This window comes from Adiantum capillus-veneris, chromosome 19, assembly GCF_014529385.1.
Source record: "Adiantum capillus-veneris isolate H3 chromosome 19, ASM1452938v2, whole genome shotgun sequence".
Classification (NCBI taxonomy): Eukaryota; Viridiplantae; Streptophyta; class Polypodiopsida; order Polypodiales; family Pteridaceae; genus Adiantum; species Adiantum capillus-veneris.
Genome location: NC_140949.1, coordinates 149748066 through 149759204, shown reverse-complemented (window position 1 = coordinate 149759204; position 11139 = coordinate 149748066).

Sequence of the window (11139 nt, the reverse complement as noted above, 5' to 3'; positions counted from 1 at the left end):
GGGTCTATTTTAGGCATGAATGACGAATTTACTTCCCCACTCCCTTCATTATTTCATTAACCGCATGTTCGGAGCGAGTAGCTCTACTAAGGGTCTCTTTTAAGTGGCTAAACACGCTGGACCCGGGCCGTGGGCCCATGGCATGCATGTTTTGACTTGAACTATCAGGGTTTGGTGTAGGATACCCCTCCATGACTTCGTAGTCAGAGGAAGAATCACTAGACGCGATATGAGGATCTTGGGTCGCGCTACCTTGAGTCCCGACCGAAGGTCCAGAACCTAGGGTGGAGGAATAATGGGTGCCCGCGTAAATGGAGGCACTACCAATATGCTCGTGCTCTAACACTCGTCCAGAGCGTAGGTTCATATGACTCGGATCCCCTAGGAGTGTCAATGAGTGCCCGTGAAAACTGCTCACCTAGTATTTTTGGGTGTTTTGCAACCCAAGTCTTTTCTTTTTCTTTTTTTCTTTTTTGATTTTTTGGTCCTTTTTTTTTGACCTAGCTATAGAATAGAACGTATGATAGCTCAAAACGAGCGTCTCGGTCAGAGGGACGTGCCGTGCTTTACAGCCCTCCGTTTGGTCACTTTATGCCCTCGGAATCCCTAAAACCGTCAATTTCTAGTAGGGAACTAGGCCCAAATTAGAAAGTCTAAGGGTGCAAGTGGGAAGAGAAGGGAGGAGAGTGGAGGACTTGCCCCACATGCTCTCATTCCCTCTTGAGGGGGTAGGTTATATATATAAGAGTGAGTATAGTATATATCATAAGACTGAGGACTGAGGCTTGGGCTTGGGCTTGGGGAAATGATCCCGATCCCGATCAAAATTTTAGTGTAGCCCCCCAGTCACTCACGCTTAAATATTTTCGGTTTTTTTTTAAATTATTTTTTATCTTTTTTTTCTTTTAAGGCGACGACCGCGTGCGGTTTAGGTGACCCTTTCTTGGCCACACACATTGTCAACACCTACCTAACCTCTCTGTCAACAGCTCACTACCTTATCTACTTACTAACAGTGCTGCTAACCACTAACTAATCTACCTGCTTACTGACAGTGGGCTAACTGTCCACCTACTTCCTCTCTCACTACCTTCCTGTGCAAAGACTGTGTGCAGGCAAACCTTGACAGAAAACTGTGTACAGACTGTGTGCAAACAGAAATTGCTAACTGCCTACCTACTTATTCATTCACTGCGAACAAGCTAACGAGTACTAATTGTGCAAAGACTGTGTGCAAACAGAAAACACAACATTATGCAGAAATCACAGAACTTGCAGACAATACAGAAATTAACAACTTGCAGAAAAATAACTCATTCCTCTTCCTCTTCCTCTTCTTTCCTACTACAAACAACTCATAGGAGAAGCACAAAGTGCCTCTTGGGCTTAGTGCAGGGCGATTCCCCGACAGCGGCGCCAAAAATGTGCGCTCCTTGCCGCACTGTCGAAGCTAGGGCCTTGCCTAACACTGTGTGCGAGCCACAGACGGCTCCAAGCACACAACTAGCTTAACTAGTAAGCTCAAAAGAGGGCAATGGTGTGTCACTCACCGCTCTATGCTCCTGCCGTGGAGGATTCCTCGCCGTGAAGAAGAAGGAGATGCCGCTACGTCACACTCAACCGCTTCACCGCCGTCGTGCTGCCGCAATTCTCGATTGCACTCTCTCTCTCTCTCTCTCTCTCTCTCTCTCTCTCTCTCTCTCTCTCTCTCTCTCTCTCTCTCTCTCTCTCTCTCTCTCTCACACACACACACACACACACACACACACACACACACACACACACAAGTGAAGGAGTACGAGCGGAAGTGCGATGCGAGAGAGAGTGCGAGAAGAAGAGCACGACGATATGGTGAACTCGCTCTACTGTAATGAGTAGAGCATAGTGAGTTCTTATTAGGTTTTTACAAAAGAATATGTGTACATACCTGGCGGCCCGCCCACTTACCTGGGTGACCACATTGGGCTTTATACCCCAACAACCTCCCACTTAAAGTCCAATGTGGTACTTTAAGTGTGAGAGAAGCTACTATACAAGCTAATATACAAGAGATGTAGAGAAGTGATGTACTACCCTACACCTAACTGCTTGCGAAAATGCGCAAAGCTCTCTGAGGGAAGTCCTTTTGTAAGTAGATCAGCAGGATTTTCTGTGGTGTGAACTTTGACAAGCTGAAGTTGCTTATCCTCGAGCATTTCCCTAATGAAATGATACTTCACATCCACATGCTTTGTCTTTGAGTGATAAACTGGATTGCGAGTCAATTGTATAGCACTTTGACTATCACAATATAACACAGGCATCTCTTCTTTGATTCCCAAATCTGTTACTAGTCGATTAAGCCAAATTGATTCTTTGCATGCCTCTGATGCTGCAACATATTCAGCCTCTGTAGTAGACTGAGTAACACAATCTTGTAATCTAGAACGCCATGATACTGCTCCACCAGCCAATGTAAAGACATACCCTGACGTAGACCTTCGGTTGTCTAAGTCACCTGCATAATCTGAGTCTGTAAAACCCTTTACACTTAGCTCCTGACTCCCATAGCATATACGCATACTCCCATATTCCTTTCACTATCTCCCAATGTTTCTTGCCTGGGTTTGACATGTATCGACTTACTACTCCCACTGCAAATGCAATGTCTGGGCGAGTAGCAATCATTGCATACATTAAACTACCCACTGCAGACGCATATGGAATCTTATCCATTTCAGCCTTTTCTTCCTCAGACACAGGACAATCTTGTTTGCTAAGTTTCACATATGGTGGCAATGGAACACTCAATGCCTTTCCCTTCTCCATATTGAAACGTTGCAAAACCTTGTTAATATACTCTGTTTGAGATGACCAAATCAACTTCTTTGATCTGTCTCTCTCAATGCGCATACCAAGTATATGACTTGCCTCACCCATGTCTTTCATGTCAAACGATTTTGCCATCTTTGACTTCAAAGCTGAAATTTCTTCCAAGTGCTTGCCAGCAATCAACATGTCATCCACATACAAAATAAGGATCAGCCAACTACCATCCTTAGCCTTCTTTGTATATAGACAGTGATCAAACTCACTACGTTTGTAGCCTTGAGAAAGCATGAACTTGTGGAATTTATGGTACCATGCCCTCGGTGATTGTTTTAAGCCATAAAGACTCTTGAACAGCTGGCATACCCAATCTTCCTTGCCTTTCTCAACAAACCCTTCTGGCTGCTGCATGTAAATTTCCACATCTAAATCACCATGCAAGAACGTTGTCTTGACATCCATTTGATGCAACACCAAATCTAATATGGCAACCAATGCAAGAAAGCATCTCAATGTAGTCATCTTGACCACCGGAGAGAAGACTTCATCAAAGTCAATGCCTTGTTCTTGCTTAAAGCCCTTGGCAACAAGCCTTGCTTTGTACTTTGTCTGACTATCATGAGCGGTGATCTTATACCTGTAAACCCATTTACAAGGTAGAGCCTTTTTGCCCCGTGGTAATTTAACTAGCTTCCATGTCTGGTTTTTATGCAGAGCTGTCATCTCTGACTGCATGGCCAATTGCCAATTCCCAGAGTCCTTCATTTGCACTGCTTCCTTGTAACATGAAGGCTCATTGCAATCAGTCAACATGACATAGTTCATAGATGGAACAAACCTATCAGGACGTCGCGTGACACGTCCAAATCTATGCACAATAGGTGGCTCAGGATCAGCCACAACCTGTGGTTCCACTCTATCCTGTCCTTGCTCCTCTTGAGCCCTGACATTTTGTCTTGCACGTGCAGGTCCATCTTCTTGGAAGACAACTCTTCTAATCTCCTCAACCCTCTCTGACACTGTAAGCTGCAGGTAAACCTGTCCTGCACCTGTACTGTCTCTCACTGTCCTGTCACTGTCCTGTAAGCATAGACTGTGACAATGCCTCAATGGCAGTAAAGCAAAGATGCAATCCCAACTATCTAACTCACAGTCAATACATCCTAGCTACCTATCTAAGGGTGCTCGAGGGATCGCTCCAAGACCTGTATCACCGAAAGCATCTCAACATTCGAGAATCCCCCAGCTCAATAAAACCTCACTCGACCCTCAACAAAGGCTGCAGTAAATCTAACAGTACATAGACTTCCCACAAAGTCATACATCCACAAATTTCCCACTGTATGCTGTAACCGCTGCGGCGGTTGTTTGTTGCGTGACTCACAGCCAGCAAACCCTCAACAGACATACATCATCTCTGACAATACATCCCATGTGGAAGTACCTGCAATGTCAGGATGAAATCTGGAATATCAAGCATCAAACACAAGCTACCTGATGAACTAGTGGATGTCGCCTACAGTCTGTGTGTAGATGCGTCCGTGTCGTATGTGACACGCCTCCAAGAACTGTGAGCTGTCCTTCGATGTGTAGACAGCCACAAATCAACACTCTGGGAGTGTCGATATCCTCAGCACCTGCAGTCGTAGGCCGAAAACCCCAAATTTGCAGAGTCGGATCTGCACCCGCCGAGACCACGTAGTCGAAAATGGCCTGCGCAGACCTTTGTCGAAGCTGAACGGTGGCCGAGATGACCTCAGAATGAAATTCTGACAACACCAAGCCCTCGGACTTTCCAACCAGATTTGGGGCCGTGTCTTCGCCTGTCGAATTTCACCCCAATCTGAGCTGGTGACTCTAGCCTCCTGCAGTGCTGCCCCGAGCCTCGATCTGAGCTCTGATACCAGTTGAAGGAGTACGAGCGGAAGTGCGACGCGAGAGAGAGTGCGAGAAGAAGAGCACGACGATATGGTGAACTCGCTCTACTGTAATGTGTAGAGCATAGTGAGTTCTTATTAGGTTTTTACAAAAGAATATGTGTACATACCTGGTGGCCCGCCCACTTACTTGGGCGACCACATTGGGCTTTATACCCCAACAACAAGGAGGTGAAGAAGAAGAAGATGGAGATGGAGCAAGATCACTCTTCTATTGCAAAAATGAGAGAATCCCTGAATTTTAGGTTTAGTTGGCTTTTATATGAGCTCACCCCATTCACACTTGGGCGCCCATGCTTAGCCAACTAATCCCTTGAATGTCCCACTTAGAGTGCGCCTCTCATCAGCGATCACTCTTACCCTTTTCCTATTGGTCCGACAAGCCCGGTACCTGACTCTACCAAATACATAATACACGTCCGTCGTAGGTGATGGGGTGTCCGTGAGCCGTGAGGGTTAACAACATCTAGTACCAGAAAAGCTTGTTTTGAATTTTTCTTTACCCACCCTTATCTGCATATTTTCAATCATACCAATTGCTTGAACGACTCTATGATCATCCATTCGAACCTTAAAGGGTGCTGGTTTCAAGTTTGTGATACCTAGCCTTTACTGAAGATGTGTCCCCAGGATATTCACAGTTGCCCCTCCATCTAGTATAACACCTGATAGCCGCTCCCATTGTTTCATAGTCCACCTGGATTACCGGCACTTGATCATCTCTGACAGTAGCCAAATCGATTGCTCTGGTGTCTGCTTCGGTCTTTCTGCACTGTCTGATGAATTTTGCTGCTTCAGGCAAAGTCTTTCAGATATCCTCTAATTCAAGTGTCAGTTTCTGAATTCAGTCACAGATTTTGACATGGATTTCTTCTCTTCTTGATCAGAATTATTATCAGAACTTGAGGAATCAGGACTATCTTTATAGTGCCAATCCTCTGTTCTAGTGTCTGCTTTGCCTAATTCATTGTTTCCCTTTTTAATCAAATCTTATTTGATGTTTCCTAGGTCTTCCACCAATCCTTGCACTGCAACAAACATAGTCTCAAAGATTCCAGATCTTGACTGATATGGCTGCCTTTTCTCAGAAGACTGGGCTGGTATCTTTTGAATAACTCGAGCATCAAAATTATCAGGCTACTCTGGTAGCTTCTTAGCTAGATCTTCTATGATCTTAGCTGCCAGTTCTTGCTGCTCTTGCCATTCATCGACTACCTTCTCCTTGCCCTTAGCCTTCCAAACTTCTCTATGTTGAGTCCATTTTCTAGTTTCAGGACTGACTGGTTTCACAGGCTCATTTGGGATTTCTTCAATAACCACCCCTTTACTACAAGTGACTGCCCATACTGGAACTGGTTATGGGGCTTTCGCCTCAATAGCTGCAGTACTGGGTTCTTCTGGACACTGAGCCGCAAAGCGCCCATATTTTCGACAAGTATAGCAGTTAAGACTTTGGTTTTGAAAATTATCACGACCTCGGCCTCAGCCAGTACCCCCTTGGTATCTGTTGTGCCCAATACTAGTGCCACTGGTACCTGATTTTTCCTCTTGAGGTACACTGGTCGTCTCTACCTTAGCTGACTCAACATTGGTAAATGCCACTAGAGATAGATCCTTTCCCTTCTTAAAATGATGAATTTGAATGCCATAGTTGTTCCATAAATGGTCATACGCTTTGCAGTAGGTGCACTGTGGGCATTCATTGGAAACAAGATCTTTAGATTTGCATTTGGAACACCAGGTTTTCATTCTCCTAACTGGTTATTTGGTCTGGCTAATTTCAGCAATCTGCCTGGCCATTTCATCGAGTTTCTTGGACCAAGACCCTTTCTTAGCCTTGTCCTTGCTCTTTTCGTTTGAACTGCTATCAGAGCTGATGAGGTCTCACTAGAATTGGAATTCCCAGTAGAAGAACTACTACTGCTAGACCTCCACTTCTTGTGGCTTCTCTCCTTCTTAGCTCGTTGTTCAAGCTTCAGAGCTCTCTGCACCAAGTCATTAAACTTATTTGTTGGTGTAGGTACCTCTTGCTCTCTCAGCTTCTTGCTGCGGAACCCATTCAGAAACCATGCACGCAGTCTTTTTTCTGAAGGTGGCTCCTGCAAAACTGCTTGGTTAACTCCTTGATCTTTTCAACATAGCTTCTCACAGACAATTTCCCTTGTCTGATCTTTTCCAGCTCACAGAGGATGTCTTCATCACCTCTGTTGTCTGAGTACTCAAGTCTGAAAGCCTTGAGCAGTTTATTGTAAGACCTGAGCTGGTAGGCTGGATAATGGTAATACCATTTCTTTGCCACATCCTTTAGTGTTTGAGGAAAATATTCTCCCCAGTCATTTCATCAATATTCTTTAACTCAACATATTTCTCAAAAGATTGAATGTGAACATCAGGATCATCTTTCTTTCCACCTTTGAACACAGGAAAAGAAATCTTTAATGAAGAAGTATAATCATGCTGGTCGGCATGGTCTCTGCTTCTTCTGGCCTTGGGAGCGTGACTGCATCTTGAGGACTTTCTGTAGTGATTAGTGTTAGCATCCCAGTTACCTTCCTCTTCAGTTTTAGTCTTTGTCCCTTCTTTGGCTTTTCCTGTTGGAAATGTGACGACTGCCCTTGCTACCCTTGGCCTCAGCTGCCTTGTGTGTGGACCGAGAACTCTTAGTTTTGCGCTCCTCACGCTCAGCCCTTCTCCTCCTTGAGTGATTCGAATGTTGAGAGTCTCTGGCCTCTTCAGCATTATTGTGCTCCTCCTGAGCCTCGGTCTCACTCTCAGGGTCCTTCTTAGTATCAGACTCTCTTTCTGACAATTCAAGAATAGGGTCGACACGGATGGAATCAATGCCCAACCGGGTTGATGGTTTGCAACCATGACTAACTTTGGGCGGCATGTTTGTAGTTGAGAATTCTAACTGGGAGATAGAGCTCTCTGGTCTAAGAGCAATCAGCTCGTCCCTCCGTGATCGCCAAAATGGAATAGGAGTTGGTCTCTTCACACAGCTTATTCCAGTGTTAGAGTTCAGAGCTACTGATTATCTCGGCAGTTCAGTTAGTGAGAACTGAAACAGAGTGCTGGACTGAAATAGAGAACTGAACTGGAATGTTATATTGAAATAAAAGACATAACTAGAAGACTGGAATGGTATTTGTAGATTCAGATCATTAGCTCAAGGATAATTAGTACAGTGTACAACAGGCTTAAGCTCAGATGATTACAGGAGTAAATGATTACAGGGGTGAATCTAGAAGCTAAGAGCTCGCAAACCAAAAGTGTTTAGAAAGCTAAAAGCCAAAAAGCCAAGAAGCCCGGTTACAGTGTAGCGGGTCCTACTTGTAGCTCTCAAGAGTTACTACAGTAATTGCCTATGATAATTACTGCTAGTGTAATTGTTCTCGCTTCCCATTGGTCGGGGCCTTCTAAGGGGCAGTTCCCGCCTGTTGGGACTGTCCTCGCCTTCTACAGTCATTTTCTATAAGTGCACCATATTTTGATTGCATGGCAATCATCCAATTTTTTGAATTATGTGCATCATCAAAAGACAGAGGTTTCTCAACATCATGTAAGCTAGACACAACCAAAGCATAACAATCTGATGCATAAGATGCATGACGAGAACTTGAATGAGCATGACTAGACAAACGTGCATCCAATTTACTGTCATGCAAAGTATGCACTAGCCATTTATGCATGCCTCTAGCCTACATCTACATCACTAATAGGCCGATCTATAACATTTTCAAAAACCCCCATATGATGTACATTTGCCTCATTGGAATTTACATTCAAACTTCCACCACTGAAAAGATGCAACAAAGTGTCATAAATGTCCTGTGAGCTTACATTACTCTCTCTAGTACATGACATCAAGGACTAAACGGAATCTTCCAAAAACACAACATCCCGTGAAACCAGAATACACTTTTTTTGTGGATGATACAACCTATAACCTTTGCTTTCAGCACTATAACCAACAAAAACACATTTGACAGCCTTATCCTCCAATTTTTTTGCACTGTGTTTGTGGCATTAAAGCATATGCCAAATAGCCAAAAACACGCATGTGCTCAATAGAAGGCTTTCTATCATGCCATGCTTCATATGGAGTAATAGATTGCAAATCTTTTGTATGACACCTGTTTAGTAAATAAGTGGCACACATGATGGCCTCAAGCCAAAAAGAAATCGGCAAAGCTTGACTTTTGACCATACATCGTGCCATTTCTGTAAGTGACCTGTTTTTGTTACCGTATACTCGGACTGTCGAGGCATTTTTTCCCTCTTAGGAGGTTTTTTCCCTCGTGCATTGTATATACGCCAATCACTCTAGTGTGCGCTCCTTGCCGCACTGTCGAAGCAAAGGACTTGCCGATACACCGTGTGCGAGCCACAAATGGCTCCAAGCACACAACAAGTCTAAACTAGCAAGCTCAAGAGAGCAAAGGGTGTGTCACTCACCGCTCTACGCTCGCCTTCATGGTGGATTCCTCGCCGCGATGAAGAAGAAGCTGCAGTCATGCCGCGCTCAACCGCTTCGCCGCCATCGTGCCTTCGTAATGCTCGATCGCACACACACTCTCCCTCTCTCTCTCTCTCACATACATACACACACAAGGAGGTGAAAAAGAAGAAGGTGGAGATGGAGATGGAGCAAGAGCACTCTTCTATTGCACAAATGAGAGAATGACTGAATTTTAGGTTTAGTTGGCTTTTATATGAGCTCACCCCATTCACACTTGGGCGCCCATGCTTAGCCAACTAATCCCTTGAATGTCCCAGTTAGAGTGCGCCTCTCATCGGCGATCACTCTTACCCTTTTCCTATTGGTCCGACAAGCCCGGTACCTGACTCTACCAAATACATAATACACGTCCGTCGTAGGTGATGGGGTGTCCGTGAGCCGTGAGGGTTAACATGCCCCCCTTCCTGATGTAGATTCCGTCCTCGGAAGCTATTGAGTTGAAGCTCGTTCGTCGAGGTGGAAGAGCATTTGAGATGAATGTCCTTAGCCTTCTTCAGTCACTGCAAAATTAAACAACACTGGCACAGTAATTGCATTTTCATAAGTGATTAAAAAGCATATGCAGTTTTAGGTAGACACATTGATTGGTAAAAGAATTTCAAACAATTTGTCAGCAATGAACATTAAATTGCAATGTAATCAAATGCATAAACAGATGTAAAGGTAAAAAATTAAACAAGTCTGGGGTCGCTAATTTGACGGTCGAAAGGCACTAGAGATCGAATATTAATACCATAGGTAAGCTTCTTAATTTTCAGTGGTCAATTAAGTTGTTTAATCGCGAGAGCCAAGTATTCATGTTCGAGGGCTGACTAGAGGCTATATCTAGAAGACCTTGTAGTTAAGCTACCATAAAAGGAATTTCTCATGAAATCATCGCCTGACTGATTACTTTTTCTTTGACCCCCCAAAGTCTTTTCACAGTGATTCAATTTGATGTGTGTGCTTATTTTGTATGCCTTGGGTTTTTTGCTTTTCAAGGAAAAGCGCCCACACTAGGAACCTCTAGGGCTCTAGTACCATAGGCAATACATGTGAGTGAAGTACCAAATCAAGCTGAGATTTCTCTTCCAGCTTAAGATTTTACAGTGTGGCACTTTGATTTTTTGTTTGTTCATTTTCAACATTTTAATTTTGTAACTTTGGGGGGTCATATAACACTGATACACCTCCCCAGGCTCATCACACTAGTAAACTCCCTTTATAATACTTAAGCTAAAGGTCAATAGGGTCAAGCCCACTAGAAAGCCCTAGTACATTTCACACAATGCTACCTAAATCGGATTAATAACCTAAGTAACCGTTGATTATTAGGAAGGCATTCCCCATGGTATTAAGAGAAGATCTCTAACACCTAACTTGGTCAAACTAGCTTAGTCGGACTGCTTGAGTTTTAAACCTAGACAACTGATTATGAAAAAAGATTACATTGAATTAAATGTTTGATACTAAGCAAATGCATTGAATATTAGGCTACCAATCACAATTAAATCAGACAATCATAGATGCAAAAAAGATAAGGGGCAATGCTAATGGACAAGAAACACCTGTTTGTGTCGATGGTCGCGCTTGATTTGAAGAGTGAGTCAAGATAAAGATTCCATGAAGGTCCAAATCCTAACCACAGCAACACGTTCCTGTACACACTATGAAACACAAACAATACCTCTAGGAGGCACATCAGTGGGAAAAGAGAACTTTGCTAATCACTCAACTCTAAAACAGTCATGACATAGGTTTCTATTTCAGTGTACCGGATGTAAATGTGTAGGTCTGAGTCAATGTTTTGACTTTTATTGTGCATACTCGTTTGCTAATTGCTCTTGCTCTTTATTTTTTTGTTTTTTGTGAGTATAAAGCTTTATATGTACATTC